The sequence below is a fragment of the Fringilla coelebs genome (assembly GCF_963513975.1).
Source record: "Fringilla coelebs genome assembly, chromosome: 1".
In the NCBI taxonomy this organism is placed as follows: domain Eukaryota; kingdom Metazoa; phylum Chordata; class Aves; order Passeriformes; family Fringillidae; genus Fringilla; species Fringilla coelebs.
The window spans coordinates 17,241,582-17,259,769 of NC_140028.1; the positions used below are offsets into that span (position 1 = coordinate 17,241,582).

Here is an 18,188-nt window from a genome sequence, read left to right on the forward strand (position 1 = left end):
ATTCATAATGGCTACTTGGGAATGCAAGCTCTGTATCTCTGAAGGTCCCTGTCTCCCTCCTTCTCCCAGCTCTTATTGCTGTGTGACGTCGAATGGTATGGACCCCTCTTTGGGTCAGTTGGGATCAGCTATCCTGGCTGTGACCTCTCCTGTTTGTGCTACCCCAGCCTCCTCACTATTAGGGTGGTGAGGAGCACCCAGGGCCTGGATTCTGTGCAAGCACTGATCATCAGTAGGTGAAACATCAGTGTCTCATCAATGCTATTTTCATTGCAAATCCAAAACAGCACCATGAGTCTCTGGGAGGAAAACTGCCCAGGCAAAACTTTTATACCAGCTTACTATATGATGATACTTGCTTCCAAAGATGATGCATAGATTGTGCACTAATCATTATATTAAATTCATTTGTTCATTTATTCATTAAATTAATTTATTATTTTTCTTAACTGATGAGCTTGTACTTTCACAGTAATTGGTGTTATTACCAAACTTTTATTAAGTTTTCATCATATTTTTTTTGATGCTGAAGGAACAGTTTACTAAAATCTAGTTTGTTTGCCAAGGGGGACATTACCAGAATTTCTGCTGGGTGTTCTTTTTTTTTTTTTTAATTAAAATTTATTTTTTTTAATTGAGAATTATATGAAAGACTGTACAAAGATAATTCATGTTGATTATCTAAATATGTGCTAACCATCCCCTTTCATCATTATATTTAATATAAGAAATGGAAATGAAATAAAAATCCATAACAATGTTTTTTTTCTTTCCCCTTTCTTGTAGCCCTGTGTGGTGTATTTCTATGCGTAAAGTATTTCATGACATGCGAAAACTGCTAAAATACCACATTGTTGATCCCCATGGTGCAAATCTGTTATTAAATTGAGATGTATAGTGTGAATTTGCATTCCTTAAAACTAAGGCAAAAATCCAATCTCTAATCTCAAGAGGATTTTTTTTTCTGTGCTGTCACATCAAAAAATAGGCAATCATATCTATCCTTGAATTCTAAATCTAGGCTTTTAAATTTTTTTCTTTAATAAAAGGAAGAGAGGGGCATCTCTCTTTAGCTTTAGCTTTTTGTTGTTTTTTAGCAGCATGTGCAAAATGCTGAAAGATTCAATTTTATCAGAAAACAAAATACTGCACTGACCAGCCAGTGCTCCAAGGTGGTTATAAGGTGTCTAAACACTGAGTCTTTACCTTCTCTATCAACAGCTCAACATACAATTTTTGTTGCTGTTGTCATAATTATTACAATAATAATTTTGCCATTATTACATTTCTGTATTTTAGTGTCTGTCCATCTCTTCTATCATTTGCAGTTAATGGATTCTCCAGATATTGAAGAAAAGTCCATCCATTTACACAAAAAGATCTATCTGCCAGGGCCACTCTGTTCTCTCCTTTTATCTCCCCTTCTCTCCCACTCCTCCTCACTCTCACTTTCCATCTCATTCTTCTCCCCTTTTCTTTTTCTTTTTTCCTCTCCCCTTCCTCTAGGCTGAAATATTTTGCCTATTGAAAGTCTTGCCAAGTACCACAACATGAGAGTAGCTGATCTGAAATTCCTTGTAACTTCATGAATATTCATGAAGTCTGATTGAACACCTGAGAAAGTGAGTGGCAGAGAAACCCTAGGAAGATCCAAGGTGTTGTCTGGAAAATCTTACGGTTTTCCAGACATCATGCTGTAGAGTTTAGTGCTTCTGATGCAGTGTTTGGTCCCATTCACTCTAAAAATACAGTGAATATTCAGAATTAATTTTATTTTCTAGAATCTATAGTTAAAGTGAAAGAAAAAGTAATGGGATGGCAAAAAACTTTTTTCTATGGTCTCCATGATAGCTTCTTTCTATTACTTCATTTTTAACTTTAGGTATGACAAACCTCAGGTTCAATAGATCTGTCAACATTTATATACTATGTAATTCTGGAAATAATCTGAGAAACAAATAATTTTTGCTTTTTTTAAGTGGGAAAAAATGAGGATTTTGAAATATAAACTTGCACTTTTTTAATGTCATTCCTCTAAAAATTATTTTCAGCTTTTTCTTGTTCTAAATTACCTATCATAATACTGACAATAAAGACATTTTATATCAATCCAGTGTCCCTTGGAGACAGCTTTCTGTGGTTTTAGTTTTGTCATGTTGAGAACGACCAGAAAAATACCTGTTCATTTATGGTTTGTAACAATCAGAGTTCTATATTTGTTCTTTACCATGGGAAAAAAGAAAAATTAGACTCCCTCAAGTGGGAAGAGATTTCAATATAAAAAAAATAAAAACGCGCACAGAGTTTTTGCAGTTGAATAATCTAACATGTATGTGCAATTTCAATTATTTTACCTAGGTGAAAGTACCTAGGTAAAATATTTGAACTGCATTGTGAAAGTACTACTGCATTGTGAAAGTAAAACTGAACAAACTTGTAATTCTATGGTGAAAGCTGTGATAATACTGATGAACAGGAAATGGGGACAGCTAATGAAAGAAGACCACAGCTGACTTCTCAGCTAAACTGAGTTTGGGATGCTGTTTTGAACTATTTGTAACTGGGGCTTAGGAGAGCAGCACTTGAAAATAGAGTGTCTGGGAGATTTGAAATAGCTTCAATAAACTTTGGTGATACAGAAAGGCATTTAAGGTCTTTGTTTCAATTTCTGCAGCTAATAGGTTTGTTTTTTTCTTTTGAAATGGAACTAGAGATGGTAGCAGATTTGGGTTGGTTTTTTTAAATGATTAACTAATATGGAAGAACATATAAAACCATAGAGTATAATATCAATTAAATCTGCATTTTAAACTCATTGGGAAAATATAGAGATATGAGGATGTGCCTCTAAACTAACAAATCCTGATTATTGCTTTTGTTAGTCACTTAAGACTATTAAGTTGAACTGTTTGGATTGTTACAGAGACCCATTTGTGAAGAAAATGAACTTTACTAAATAGGTGTCATGACCAATATTTTAATTAAATGTTAATTAAAGAGATATTATGACAACTTTCTCTGAGTATTAATATAAATTATTGAACAAGTACAGAAGTTAACCTGATGAAATTAATTGGATGACATGAAACAAATGAGTTCACAAGTCAGCCTTAGAAGGTGTTTTTAGTAGGCATTTAATAATAATGGAAATTAGAAGGTCTGTTAATGATGTTATTTAAAACGCAGCTGAATTCTTGGAAACAGGGAAACAAATTGATATTATTCCAAGAAAGAAGGAATTTAAAGACGTAATTTAAAAAATTTTTACTTGGTGAAATTTTGAGCGCCTTGTCCCTAAAATCATGGGGCTTGCAATTCTTCCTCTTTGAGGAGGCATTTCAGGAAGGTCATCTGAAGGTCATCTCATCTAAGATGATGAGAGCTGTGTCATCCAGACAAAGGAAGGGATAAAGAGTAACTTGCACTTCAGTGGACTGATACATTCAGTCTAAGCATAAACAAAAGGGAACACAGTATAAAAAGAACTAAGAATTTCTTCTTTGTCTAATTCATGTTTTAAGTCTAGCATTCAGATTATCTAATTAACACAGAGGAACTTTATTAAAAATACAGATAAGATGGCACATAACTTTGGTAGTATCTGCTCCCTTTCCCTGGATTTAAGTTCACCTTCACAAAGTTTTTTGGGCCTTAACATTAAGATTTGCCTTCCACTTGCAGAGGGCAGTGGGGAGCAGTGTACTACAATTTATCAGCGTCCTGACTTCAGTGTTTGGAGGAGTAGGATGATCCTAGGGGGATTCCCTTCTCCTTTGGGTTTCCTTAGGTGGCTGTCCTTACATACTACTTGAAACAGCCAGCTTGTTTGTGGTTGGTTTCTCGTTGCTTTCCTTTTTATTTCTTTTTTAATTCCCAGTTACTCTTTTGAATTTGCAGAATCCACTCCCTTACCTTGCACCTCTACTTCCACAACCACCAAGGGCTGTGAAATATGCAGTGTCTACCCCCCTTAATTAGTCAGAGCTTCCCTGCACATTACGGGCACAAAAGCTCAGACAGGAGAAGTAATAGGTCACACCATTACCAAACAATTTCTGCTTTGGCTCAAACCAGTTTAAAGGCAGCTCTGGCCAAGGCAAACCCAGCCAAACACTGAACCCTGCCATGGCAGGTCATTGCAAAACTGGCAGCCATTTAATGGTAATGGGGTAGCAACCACACTATATAACCTTCCTAAAAAAGAAACTTTAAATGCTTTTAAGACTTGACCTCCAGAATCCAGAGTTCTCTCCAGTCTATTGTCTATGCATTGCTAACAAGTAGACCACATAAAATTTATTTATATATATATATATATATATATATATATATATATATAAAATAGCTTTATATTAAAAATCATGAAACATATAGGCGTCTGAATTAGTTCTACAGAGAAAAATGATGTTAAATGCATTCTTTCTTCAGTCTGAGATGTTGAAAAAAGTAATCAACATCTCACATATGATGAGTTAGGGATAAGGGAAAAGCCAGACAAGCGGTATAGTTCACTATAATTAAAGAAATTACTCCTTTTATAGACCTTATTTACAGTCAATACATATAGGTGCATAGAGAAAATGGTTGCCTTAACAACTAGGAATTTCAAAAGGGAGAAGAAATTGTGCTTGACTTTCTGAAAAGTAGTGAATTATATAAAAATTTAAACTTTTTGGTAGCAGTATTGTCAGTACTAATGAAGTGAAAAAAAAAGGACCTTTCAGTTTAAAATTTTGGCTTAATTGAGGGGGAAATGAAATGGCCTTAATTGTGAGTGACAAAAATGAAGTGTGCAGTTGAATATACTCACTTTCTTGTTGGCAAGACCTAGAGGCTGTCACCAATTTATTATTTATTACATACAACCATGAATTTTTTAGAATTCCGTCTTGTAATTCCTTAAAACAGATATGAATATAATAGCTGTAGGTTATGCACATAGCTGCAGTAATAAATCTTATCATAAGCCTAACTGTTAGAAGTATGAAAAAAATTCCTTAGAGCATAAGTGTTATGGTTGCTTTCTACATGACATTTGTAGATCATATTTAGGTTAAAAAATGCCTTCAGATCTGATGATAGAAACCATTGAGCACTATGGCTATCTAAAGATAGTGCATTGAAATTTGTTTATTTGCGTGTACTGTGCCAATAATATTTTCTCCTCAAATTGGTTATTTTTCTCCCTATGCTTAACCACTTAAATGTATAGTAAGAAATAGATAAATTAAATCAAAAATTATCCTGAAAATGTACATTGTGTTAGTGTACTTATAATCTGGGAAAACAACTTATACTTGGGCAGTAGTGAATACACTATGTATTTAGTTAACATGAGAATTATTACTGTTAACTTTTTATTTCAACCTAAAGGACACCTGTAATCTGACAGCCCAGCCTCAGGCTTCATAAAATGAAAGTGCAGACACAGTGTAATAAATAACATTTGGCATAGCGGTATGGTGCATTATTTCCTACTTTAGCATTGCATTAAAAAAGACTAAAAGCTGCACATGACAGAATTTAAGCCCTGGGCATATTTTTTTCTCAAAATATAAAAAGATCTCTAAAATATTACAATCAAGAAATAAGAATAATCTAAAAGCTTCAAGGCACCTTTTCTACAACTTTGTAGAAACCAAATCATTTCATCTAGTGTGACATATGTAGTGTAATATATGGTGTGCCAAGTCAATTAAATCGTTAATTGTCTGTTTTTAAGAAAAACAGATGGTGGGTCAAATTTTATTCACTTTCAACAATTTTAGGTCCCACACCTATTGGTGATATGCTCATATTACCCAGCAGGGAGTTGAAAAAAGATTGTCAATGCCTTTTTCAAACTGTTTGCTTTTCCTCGCCACTTCCACCCTTGTTTTAAGGAGTATTTAAAACTGGTTTTATTTTGTGGGTTTTTCTACAAGTATCATGAGGGTCTTTTTCCATTTATCTATCCAAAATGCAGCTGTAGGTTAGAAATAATCATATAAAGATGGAGAGTAGTGATTGGAAATTTTCTAGTTTTGATCTCTTCAACCATTTATTAAGGATTATAAAATTAATTTGCTTTAGCATGGCCTCATTACCCAGCTGACTGGTCCTGAAAATCTTTTCTCCATGATTTCTTTAGTTTATTTTTAAGTGTCTTTTGCAATAATTTTACAATGGCTATATTTAGGATATCTGGCTAGACGTGCAAACCATAATTAAAATCATTACATTTGAGGCGTGTTCTCAATTGTTAAGAGTTTTGTTCTCTCTGTTCTGTGAGTAGTAACTAGTTATTACCTTCCATGCCAGGACAACATTTTCTTAGAATAGGCTCATCAAGGTTGGAAGAGGCATTCAAGAACACCCAATCCAACTGTTCAAACAGCACTACCATTGCAAACACTAAATTACCAAACCAGATCATCCAGTGCCAGATCCAGACACCTCTTAAACATCCCCAGGGATGGTGACTCCACCACCTCCCTGGGCAACCTATTCCAGTATCTGACAACCTTAACAGTGAAATTTTTTTATTCTAATAGCTGCTCTGAATCTCCCCTATCTCAGTTAAAGACCATTTTCTGTCCTGTCGCTGTAGACATGGCAGAAGAGACCAGCCCCTGCCACACTACACCCTTCTTTCAGGTACTTGTCCTGGCAATGATGTCCCCTCTGAACATCCTCAGAGATTCAATAAAACCAGCCATTCCTGCTAAGTCATATTTCCTAGATCTTACAAGAGCTCTGTTTCTTTTTCTGGGCACACTCCAGCACTTCATTGTCCTTTTAAAGTGAGTGGCCCAGAACTGAATGCAGTACTTGCAGTGAGGTGAGGCCTCACCAATACTGAGTACAGTTCTTCCTGCAGATGCCCATTTTTTCTGCTAAAGCAGAACCATCTGTTAGCTAAGTTCTGGAGTAAATACTTTCATTAAAATGTTAGTCTAATAAGACTTGAAAGTGGAAAAGTATTATATTTTGTCAGTGTAATGCTTTGTGCAGGTAATGTACGGACAGCCAGCACAAAACTAGCTTATTACTTTTGTCTCTTTGCTTAGCAAGCCAGAAATAACCTGACCAAAAGGATCACCATTCCAGTCTTCCTCAGTGACTGTAAGGTTCCTGTTTCCAGTGAGACCAATACTACTGAAAAAACTTAACATCTCATCTTTATTTTAAAATATGAGATTTACCTTTCATTTGCCACATGGGGAGGGGTGTGGGGGTAAGCCCAGACTTAGACAGTAATTCAAGAAGAAAAAGAAACCTTAAGATTTAGGTTTTGCCCAAAATGGGCTATTCCTAAGACATTTGGGGAGACACAAGGTTTTATCAATAAGATAAGATAATTACCTAAGATAATTTTGTTTCCATTGAATTCTGGTTGGCTTTATGCCCATGGCCATAAAGTCAGCACTGCTATATCTAGTTGTCAATTGTTAACACAGTCAAAATTAATGTATTTAAATCTACTATTTCTGTGCTAAAGGAGGTACTTATTGTCATCTATGATGTGCATCTGTTTACAAAGCCTTACATTCTCCCACTTTTTCTACTAGTTATGATATTTCTGAAAAGCCACATTTATTGTATATAGTGAAGATTTCTTGTTGTTTGCTGACACATTTTATATTTTTTTTTCTGGAGCATTTTTTTCTGGAGCATTTCAAGTAGCATTCTTGCCAGATTTAAGTGCTCCTTTTATAAAATTATCAAAATTCTATGGTATGTTTGAACCCTAGACTGATTTACTGGGGGGAGGTAAAGAAAATCGAGACTGTGTTGTGACCCAAGCTAATAGTGAAGATGAATCATAGCAACATGGTGTGATCTGGGCCCAGTGGAGCTACAGTTTCACATTACTCCTGTACCTCTCCCACCATTACTGAACTATCAGTAACATATTTGAAGTATTAAAAAATGAATGTGGTTCAATAGTGTTAGGTTTTGTCGCTACAGAAACCTCTTTTAATGAGCAGATCATTTTAGTGTATTTCAAGTATAAATTTACTTAGTTTCCAAGTTTCTTTTGTTCAGTGAAATGCATGTATACCTACAGTTTCCATATGAGATAAGTGCTTCAGTCACTTGACTAAAGGATAAAATTAGGTAGCTGTTTTATTGGGTTTTTCTTAGCTCATTTTCAGCTTTTTAGCAACTTGTCCTCCGAATTTTTCTGTGAAAGGAAATATGTAGTGGCAGATATTAAGTTTTAGAGAAATAATGAATATTTGACTTAAGACCTAATTTCAAATTTCTGTAATTTCATTAAAACTATTGGTAGAAAGTGAGGGTCAGTGTGAAGGAAAGTTAACTCCTCCTAAAGTAATGGAGTTGGTGTGAACAATCAAATTTAGATCTTGAGCAGTTTCATAGAACTGTCTATTGAGAAGCAAAGGTGGCACCCCAGAGTAAAACACAACCTCTCAAAATCATAATGTGGCTATGGAATAGCCACAAGGCTATTTGGTGACAAGGTGAACAGGGTGAATTCTCAGTAAAAGGCAGATCAAAAGCATTTTGTGCAGAGCAGTGTTCCATGTCCAGCTATCTTGCAGAACTGAAATTTACTGGGTGTTTAAGTGAAATAATTAAGTGTGGGTAACATCACATTAGCTCTTTTCTGAAAGGATCCAAGAATAAATGTCACTCTTTAGACTTCTAATTTTTTCATGATTTCTAGTGTTATTTCATTTTACTACTTTCCTACGTTTAAGCACCACTTACACCACTACTTTCAGTAGTAGAAGTGAGCTGATTATTGATGAAGTGAACATTTTTTTCTGGCTAAGGGGTTCCTAATCTTGTTGGAGATTCCATTGTCATTTACATTATTCAGACCTTTCAAATGAAAGTTTGGCCTGTTCAATACTGCCATCATGAGTATGCATTTATTAAATCAAATAATTGTGTAGGAATATGGGGTTTTTTCAGCTAGACTTGCTGTACCTGCTTTTGGGAAACTGGCATCTGATAGAATGTATCTGACTTGTACTTTTTCTCTGGCACTTGTCAGTCTTCAAATAGGCAAAACAGTTTCCAGCTGTAGAACAGAGTCCCAAATTTGATTCCTTTTTCTCCATAGAGGTTCCCATCAACAAAGGATATTTCTTATTTCTTTTGCCAGCTTCATTTAAACGCTCACCTTCACAAAGTGAATGGGATTATGTCTTGCAGAATTTGTAAATGACTTTGAGGCCAGCTTGTGATAATATTATGTATTCCCTTCTCTCACTCTTTCATTTTCTATTTCTTTAGTTCATTTTCAAGCTTCCATTGGATGACTGTGGACATATACATGGTATATGCTTAGTCCCTAAACCCATGGAAAACCCAGTTTACACTCTGCCTCCTGGGCCAGTGAATGTAATTCAATGAGATTTAGGAATCTTTATTTTACTTCTATATCTAGAAATTATAGGAAGACATCACTAATAAAACTCATTTTAATAGAATGTCATCAAGTGTAACTTAAATGCAATACTCGGCACTGGATGTTTTAAATCTGTTATTTTGTGTGCATGAGTTTCAAATCACTAGAAACAGTAAAGGCACTCAAAGAAATTCCAAAAAATGCACAGAATACTAAATTATCTGAATTTAAATATCTTTCTTGGTGGTCATGAGGGGAGTAGTTTTGTTTGTAAGTTGAAGAAGAGCACATGCTATTTGTTGGAATTTATTGTTTTATATTCTTTTCTCTACTTTGCCTTTGAGGTCATTGTCTGCTTTTAATTTCCTTGTCATGCCTCCTTGACTGTCAAAAATGTTAATGATCTTGAAATTGCAGGAATGACGTAGAGATAATTATGTCACTTTTTTTCCCTCTGATTCTTACTGTAGGTCCAAAGGATTTTATATTCTGTGGTAGCTTAAAAATCAGGCACACAATTTTCATTTAGTTTTTTTTTGAAAAATGCATAATCCATGATTTTGCAGTTCTGGCAAATGAAGGAAGTTTGCAGGCTGCATAATTTCTGAAGTATCTCACATGTCGTTCTTATAAAGTGATCTACTTAATCTACTTAAACTGCCATGGAAACATGGAAAAGTTAAAAACTCTGGTGGCTCTCTGACAGGTCTTTGTTGTGGTAACAGTCTTTCTTGTCAACCTTTATTGCAAAATTGGGATTTTCTGAAAAAAATTTACAAATGGATTCTGCCTGTCATTGAAAAACAACAGTTACTTTATTTTTAGTCAGTCTGTGTTCAAATGGTGGAACATGAGGGAGATTTTGTCCTATTGTAGCAAACTTTTTATACATGACTGAAGAGACTGTCTCTACTATACTACAATATGCACATCAATAAATATCACATTCATTTAAAAAATCCTGACAGCACAAGTTAAAGTTGAAATAAATATTCTGGCTGTAGTTTTGGTATCTACTTTCTCCCCATAAATTATTGTTATGATCCAATCAGTGAGAGATGCCTCTGCCCAAATTGAAGTGCAAATGAGACCAAATGCCAAAGTCAAAAATACAGAAAATGGTTACCACCCACGGATCCAGCAGCATCCTTTCTTCACCCTGGGCTTCTCAGTGGTGGGGTTCCCAGAGTTGTTCTGGGAGTACCATTTATACAGTCCAAGTTCCAGGTATACTTGGTGCTAATAATGCCAAGGTTGTGGATCCAAGCCCTGTACGCACCATTCACTGAAGTGTTGGAGTTAATGATCCTCATGGCCTCTTTGTCTCTGGATATTCTGTGATTCTCTGTATGAGCTGTTATTTCTTTCCCACTATTTGCCACAGTGGGAACTTTTGCCTGTATACATTAACCAGGATATACTAACCAGACTGTACCCCTGTCTGGCCTGGAATCAGCATCTTCCTGTTGCAAATTTCTCCCTTCTGGGTTCATTGAAGTTCCTGGCTTATTTTATGGCAAGTTCCTTCTGTTGCCTTCACGGTGTTTTGAGAGAGGCAACTGTGCTCTTTAAATCCTTATTAAAAAGATCAATATCTTAATTGGTAATATCCTGCCACATAACAAAAAACATGACTACAAAATCTAAGCAGACCTTATCTGATAATTTCTCATCTTTTTCTGATCTTTATAACCTTTAGGGCTTATTTTTGATAGAAATATTTGAATAGGTTTGACCATAAAAAAGCATAGAGAAACCCCAAAAATTGATTTTATCTAAACGTTTTTTCTTTGCAGGCCTTAACTAATACCTAACATAAGCATACACAAACCTAATTGAATAACAGTGTTTTGAAAGCAAGACCGTTTCTTCATTAGATAACTGTCACAAAAAAAGGAAAAATCTATTTTTTAACCTAAGTGAGATTGGCTGTGTGCTCCTTCTCTTAGAATTCAGATATTTTAGATTTGTTTCTGATATAGAATTGAGTATCTCTTTCATGACTTTAAAAAATATCCTATTGCTGTTTAGAAAATTAAGCTCAAATATAATTAATGTTTTAAATTCTGATGGAGTCCATAATTACAGCTTTGAGGTATTTAAAGCAATTTCTTCATTTTAGTAAAGAGATAACTCATATACCCAGTACTATTTTCAGAGCTGTTTCTGTAGAAAGAAAAGCAAGACTCTGAAACCTGTTTATTCTCTCAAGACATCTATGTTATTTTGGCACCTGAATGGGTGATGTTTGAGTGATGCACCAGCACAGGTCACAGTGATCCTTTTCCACTGTGCTGAAATTAGGATTTCTTCACAACCTGTTTATCATTAGACCTCTGACTCAGTCTGTGCTGCAGTAGTTTGCTTTCAAAAACTACAAGTGAAACATAGTGTGATAGAGGTGAAAAGTTTATTTAAACAATATGTGACATTTCTGTCTTTACTTAACCTACCTAAGGAGTGGACTGAATTAAAAAAACAGTGGATGGGTTTTATAGAGGGCAGTCTTTTTGCAAAGTTGATTTTTCAAATATTAAGTGTCGGTATGTAAGTTACTCATGAAAGCTTAATTCAGTCTCTGTGCACAAATTCATTAGCATAGTCTTTAATTACACAGTCACACAGTATTTCCCTTAGGCTCCCTGCCTCCTTCATTGCGTTGGATGAATGGTGTCTTGAGAATGTGGCAGCTGTTTAATATTTTTTAGTTCATCATTCAAGTGTTGGCCTTTGCTTTATTTACTGCACACTCTTTTGAAGCCTGAAATAAGTACACAATCATTCTCGCTCAGCTTTAACATATATATGACCTTATTTTTTAGTTACAACAACAATTATAATAATTGTAATTGTAAAAATTGTAATACTTTCTTATCCACTTCAAGAGAAAAAAAGAAATTATTATCCTAGTGTTATATGTAGAGAAAATGGGATAAGAATAGATCAGAATTAGTGGCAAGACCACTGTAATAACTTCTTATTGCATGATGCACAACTCAGTTTCATTGCTGCTAGCCAAACTGCAATAGGAGGTGATGCCTTTTATCTCTCATGTATTCCTGTTATTTTTTATTGCTCAGGCACCAGGATCTCAACCTAGACAGTCCAAAAATTAAATACACATGAGAGATGGCCTCATGTTAAAATTGTGGTTTTTCATTCTTTCCAGGCTTATACATTAATTGTTACTATCCATGTAATGGTGTTAACATTTATATCACATCACAGTCTCCAACTTCTTAGATTCTTCTCATCACATTTTTAACTATAACAGTGTGCTCTTCTCTCCAGGTGTGTAGAAGGACATTTTATTAGTTAGTTTCTATTCCTTGTAGAAAATATCTCAAAAAATTTCATCTCAAGCTGATTTAAAAGCATAGTCTTTTTTAACAAGAGTAATTTACATAAATAAAACTGTGTTCATCCATAGTATTTAGGAAATCGTTATAAATAAATTTGTTCCATCCCCATTTTCCCCTCAATAAACCTTTATGTCTTTTTTTTGTTATGCGGATTTAATACCTAACCATCAGTATACTGATCTGCCTGCCAAGCAGTAACTTTTAGGCCAAAGGAATTCTGCTTTTGTTTTATTGTAGTATCTGTTGGTTTGCCTGTATGCTTATTTCTCAGACCAAGCTTACAGTTACATTATCGAGGAGTAATACATTGTCCTAATAGCTTCTGATAGCTGCTCCCAAAGCAGTTGTCCTTCAGGTATTATTCAATAACTCCCAGAACAGTCTTTTCCACAGCTTTACCAGGCACTGAAGTGAGACTGACAGTACTTCCAGGGTCTTCCTTCTTGCCTTTCTTGAAAACTGGGATGTATTAGCCTGGTCCCAGTCAACTGGTACCTCTCCAGATTCCAAACAAGATTAAAAATTCACTTAGAGAGTTTTCCCCATGACATTAGTCAGTTCTTTGAGTGTTTTTAGATGAATCTGACTGGGATCTAGATGGAGCAGCAGATCCCACACAAGTTTGGAGTTTGCTGGGAGTTTATCATACTCGCAGTTGAGTTCCTCCAGCCCAGGGCAATGGGAAAACCATAGCCCATAATCAGTGTTTAAGGCTGAAGCAAAGACAACCATGACTATCCCTGTCTTGTCTATGTCCCTGTTTTTCACGTGATCCTCTTGCTACAACAGGATGATTTTATTTTTCACTACCTTTTACTATCAATGAATTTTAAAAAGCTCTTTTAACTGTCCCACATAGTTCTGGCCAGATTCAGCTCTAACTGAGCTCTGGCAACATGAATTTTCTCCCTGCAGTGGAGAGTAGCCTTTCTGTATTCCTCCTATGTCACTTGACCTTGATTTCATGGTCAATACACTTTATTTTTTTCATTTGAACCCCAGAAGGTCCCTGTTCAACCAAGTGAGCCCTCTGCCTTGCCTGCTTAACATTTTGGTATTGCCTGTTCCTGTGCACTAAGGAGGTGGCATTTAAAAAGTGAGCAGCACTGATAAATCTCAGCAGCTTTAAAAGCTTCTGCTCTTCTTATGTCCAGAGGTGAAGTTTTTCCTGACAGTTTTCCTCCTGTCACTGGAGATTATAAACCCAAATGCTTTATTGTTCCAATCAGCAATGGTCATCAACCACAACTTGACCCATGAGCCTTCTGACTCCAAAATAATGTTAGGGTAAGATTATTAAGAGATGCCTCTGCCTGAATTATGGTGCAAACAAGACCATATGCCAAAGTCAATAGTACGGATTTTACTTAACAGAAAATGTGAGGAGGCAAGATAGATGGGAAGGGGGGAAAGGAAGGGGGAAGAAGGGAAAGGAAAGAGTAGGGGAAAGAGAAGGGGAGAAGAGGACAGAGTTGTGGGGAGGGATGGAAGGAGGAGAGAAGGGGAGAAGAGAGGTAGAGAGTGTATAAACAAAAGATACCACCACCTGGGATCCTGCAGCATCTCATCAACCCTTCTTTTTGCGGTCTTCTCAGTGGGGAGGGGATGAAGGAGGGAGAGGTACTTTTATACAGTCTGAGTCCCAGGTATCCAAAGATATTCCCACAGCTTGGGCTGATGTGTAAGGACTTGCTTACTTTCTCACAGTTTGCCATGGTGGGTCCAGACAGGTTACCCAGATCTGCCTCACCAGGCCTGGCATCTTCCTGTTGTTGCCAGCTGTGCTTTTCCCACAGTTGCACAGTAGAATTTTGTCCTGTGTGCTAATTCCAAACCGTCACCTCTGTTAGGTCTGGTATTAATGCCTTCCTGTTTGCCATCTGTGCTTAAATTCCTGTATGGTGGCTTATCTTATGGAAATGTCCTTCTTTGACAGTACTTGAGACAGTTCATTGTGCTCTTCAAATCTTTACAGAACCCCTCTCTATTAACAAAAAACAAATCAAAGAGAACATTTTTCCTAGTCATCTCCTTTAGTACCTATATCAAGAAATTATCAACCAGGAGTTCTAGCAATCTTCTGGACCTGTTCCTATCAGCTGTGTAGTGTCACAGTTAACATCTGGCAAATTGAAGTCCCCAGCTTCAGTTTGGTTGGAGAGACAGCCTTGATGATGTAAGGACCACTTAGCAGTCGCTAAAACACTTGAGTGTCATCAACATGTTCTAGCTACCAATACAAAGCACAGCCCTATGAGATCTGCTGTGGAGAAAGGTGACTCCATTCCAGCCATACCCAATACACTTTACACTGCTTACTGTTGGTGTAGAAAGTCTGTCTTGCACTTTTTTCTCCTGAGATTTTTCCATGTCAAAACTGAGATTAGTTTATTCTGCTGCACCAGAAAACAGCTTGTCCTCAAGTTACACTCTTAGACAATTCTCTTTGGAGTATGTGCACTAAAGTGATAGCTAAGAGAGGATTTAATTCCTTCCTGAAAGAGAAATACACAGGAAAAAGTTTCATTGTTCTGAAAAGCATGAGCTCATAGGGGAAGCAAATAATTTTCTGATTCTTGTCTTGCATAATAAAAACCAAACTATACTGCTGCTGATTATTTCACTGCAGGTAAAATCATGTCATGCATTTTTTTTCTTCTGGAAAAAAAGAGTTTTAAAATGCTCTTTTGTAGCACCTAGTGAATATTACAGAAGTCTAGCCTAAAACTTGCTGGACAATCTTTGTATTTTTTAGGATAAAGTACAACTATGTTTATTTTACTTTGTGTTGTGGGCATCTCCGTAAATATTTTATGACATCATGCACATCTTTAATTTTAGTTTAGTGTTAGCATTCTTTTACTGCTTTATCTAATGTCACTGTGCTGACCTTCAGCAGCCTAACTCCATTGTAACGTAAGTATTGAGGTTGGAAGTAAATATTATTCACCTTTATTAATTATTAGGTACATTTTAAAAACAATTTCTAACGTAAGAATATTTCTTGACTTACTAATTTTTTCTAGTGGAGGAAGAAATTCCTATGTGTAATTTAACAAGAAGCCTATGACACTATAGAACAACAACTTGTAGTGAATGTCTTTCAAGATATTTTCTCTGAGTTTTTGTTTTGTAAGCTTTCTTTCAAATGTCTTATGATGTTTTCAGTCTCTGCGTTAGCTTAAATGTAGCATAGTGACATTTTTGCAGGAACAACTCTTATTTTCAGGAAACTGACCAGTACTAAGGAGGTAATCTTTGAATCATTGAAACTATGGGCTCTTTTTAATATAATACATGGAAGAGTGGAACTATAGCATAGCAAATGATGTAGTGACATAAGTACTACTTCTGACCATTTATGGCAGGGAATAATCAAGTGTTTCATGATAAAATTTTCCTATAATGCTACTTAAAAATTTTCCCTAAATATGATAGTGTAAAGGAGCAGATTGTAAAGGCAGTGCAAGCTATAGGTCTCGCATGAGATTGGAAAGTAAACAGCAATTTTTATCAGCTTCAGGTTGAACAGCGAGTTCTGACAATGAGAGTAATTGCTGCATAATTGCTGTTTTGTTCTGAGTTTGATGATTTGCTGAGGCCCAGGTGTATTTTATTTGCTGGCATATCACTTGGAATAATAAATCTATAATTATCTCCATCTACTTGGTGGGGAGAACTCAAAATGTTACAGCAGAAGTGGCCCAAGGTGTTTGAGATTGTTAGACTACTTTGCCAGAAAATCACGCTCTTTGAATCAGAAACAGTAAACAAGAAGTTATAGTTGCTCTCTTGACTCATAATATTTATCACTGCTTCAAAATCAATGAAGCTTCTGAGCAAGATAACAGATTTCTAAGTGCTGTTTAACTTCACTTTTTTCACTTCATCATCTGTATTTTATTTTTGTAAGTAAATGAAAATGATAATTGGCAGCCTAAATAAACTTTATGGCCATCAGGCTATTTCCATTGTCATTTGCTTGAAGCCTTTCAACTCAGCTATCAAGTGATGTATGCACAATTTGAATAAAAATTACTGCATCTTCAAGCGCTCTGCATAAGTCCTTTAAATACAAAATTTTTTTAGTAACATAGAATCATTTATCTTGCTATTTCCTGAATCACATGAACTGTATTTTCTCTTTCTTATCAGATTTAATGGAAATGCCATTAATAGAGACTATGAAAAATGAGGTCATTAGACCTAAAACAAAGACATTTTATTGTTTATCAAGGAAAATTCAAATGTTAATGAACTATTATAATTGAATATGTTTTGAATCATTCTGAATCAGTTCTTTTGTTTTCTGTGATCCTAATTTCTCTTATACTTCTGTTTCAATAAATACGTTAATATTGATCTTCCAAGTTGTATAAGCTGTCTGTAAGGTTCAGTACAGCAAGGGGGTGGACATGAGAAAGAAAAATCAACAGGAAGAAGCATTGAGGTGCTTCCATATTTTTTTACATGGTTATGTTCAGTGTCCTGTAGTTGATTCAAGCTTATAGTTTAGAAAAACATTAAACCCTCATTATCTTTATCATTTAGAAGCCACACTTTTAGTTTCAGTCATTATTGTTTTTTATCTTTAAAATTTTGATGTTAAATTGGATGTACATGCAATTTGGAATGCTATACTTTACTCTCATGCTCTTTAGATATTTCTTAGTCTTTTATTTTGTGTGCAAATATGCGTTTAAAGTAGATCACTTGCAACTTATAGATAAATTTATTTCAATAGATGGACTGAAAAATTTACTCTCATCAGCACATTGACCTTTTTCCAATATTTTAATGTTACAGATTGGACACACAGTCACAGTAATAATCTTCCTGGTGTAGAAGGGAAACTCCTGTCTAAATTTTAGTTATTCTAATCCTAACTATATGCAAATAAACTCTTTTCTCTAATTTGTATATTTTAACCAGAATAGAGAGTGAAACAATAAAACATATTATTGGCAAAACCAATTCATTGCTTTGAGTTTGAATCATAATTCCCTAAGTAAGGTAAGAACTAGTTTAATTATTCTTTACAGTTTGGAAACTCTGAACTTTAACTGTTTTTTTGGACTGAAATTATCTGTATTCAATGGCTATCTCACTTGAAGTGCTTATGAGTACATTCAAGCAAAACACTCAGTAGCTTTAAATACCATGATTTCAGGAAAATGCATTCCATTGTGACCAGTAAAAACAAACAAACAAACCCAACAACCTTTTTGATAAGTTCTAACTTTCTTGCACATTGAATCGGTGACCTGAAATTTGGCAAGGGGATATCTAACCAGATTCAGTTTGTAAAATTATGATTTGCATAGGCTTACTCACTTGTTTAAGAGGATTTAGCTTACAGAAACTGAAATCCCCAAGAGCTTAGTCCGAGCTGCAGTCTTATCAGAGCTCCTAGCAAGGTTTCTGTCTCTTATTATTACTTTACTTTTTGAGGAGTAGGGGGT

At 35.3% G+C, this 18,188-nt stretch overlaps 1 protein-coding gene across 3 annotated transcripts in view; it reads left to right on the forward strand.

The window, feature by feature from the left end:
* The window catches only part of CSMD3 (CUB and Sushi multiple domains 3), a gene marked incomplete at both ends in the record, with an annotated part of 576,542 nt that overhangs the window by 300,291 nt on the left and 258,063 nt on the right, over nucleotides 1–18,188 (forward strand). The gene's annotated exons all lie outside the window — the stretch shown is intronic.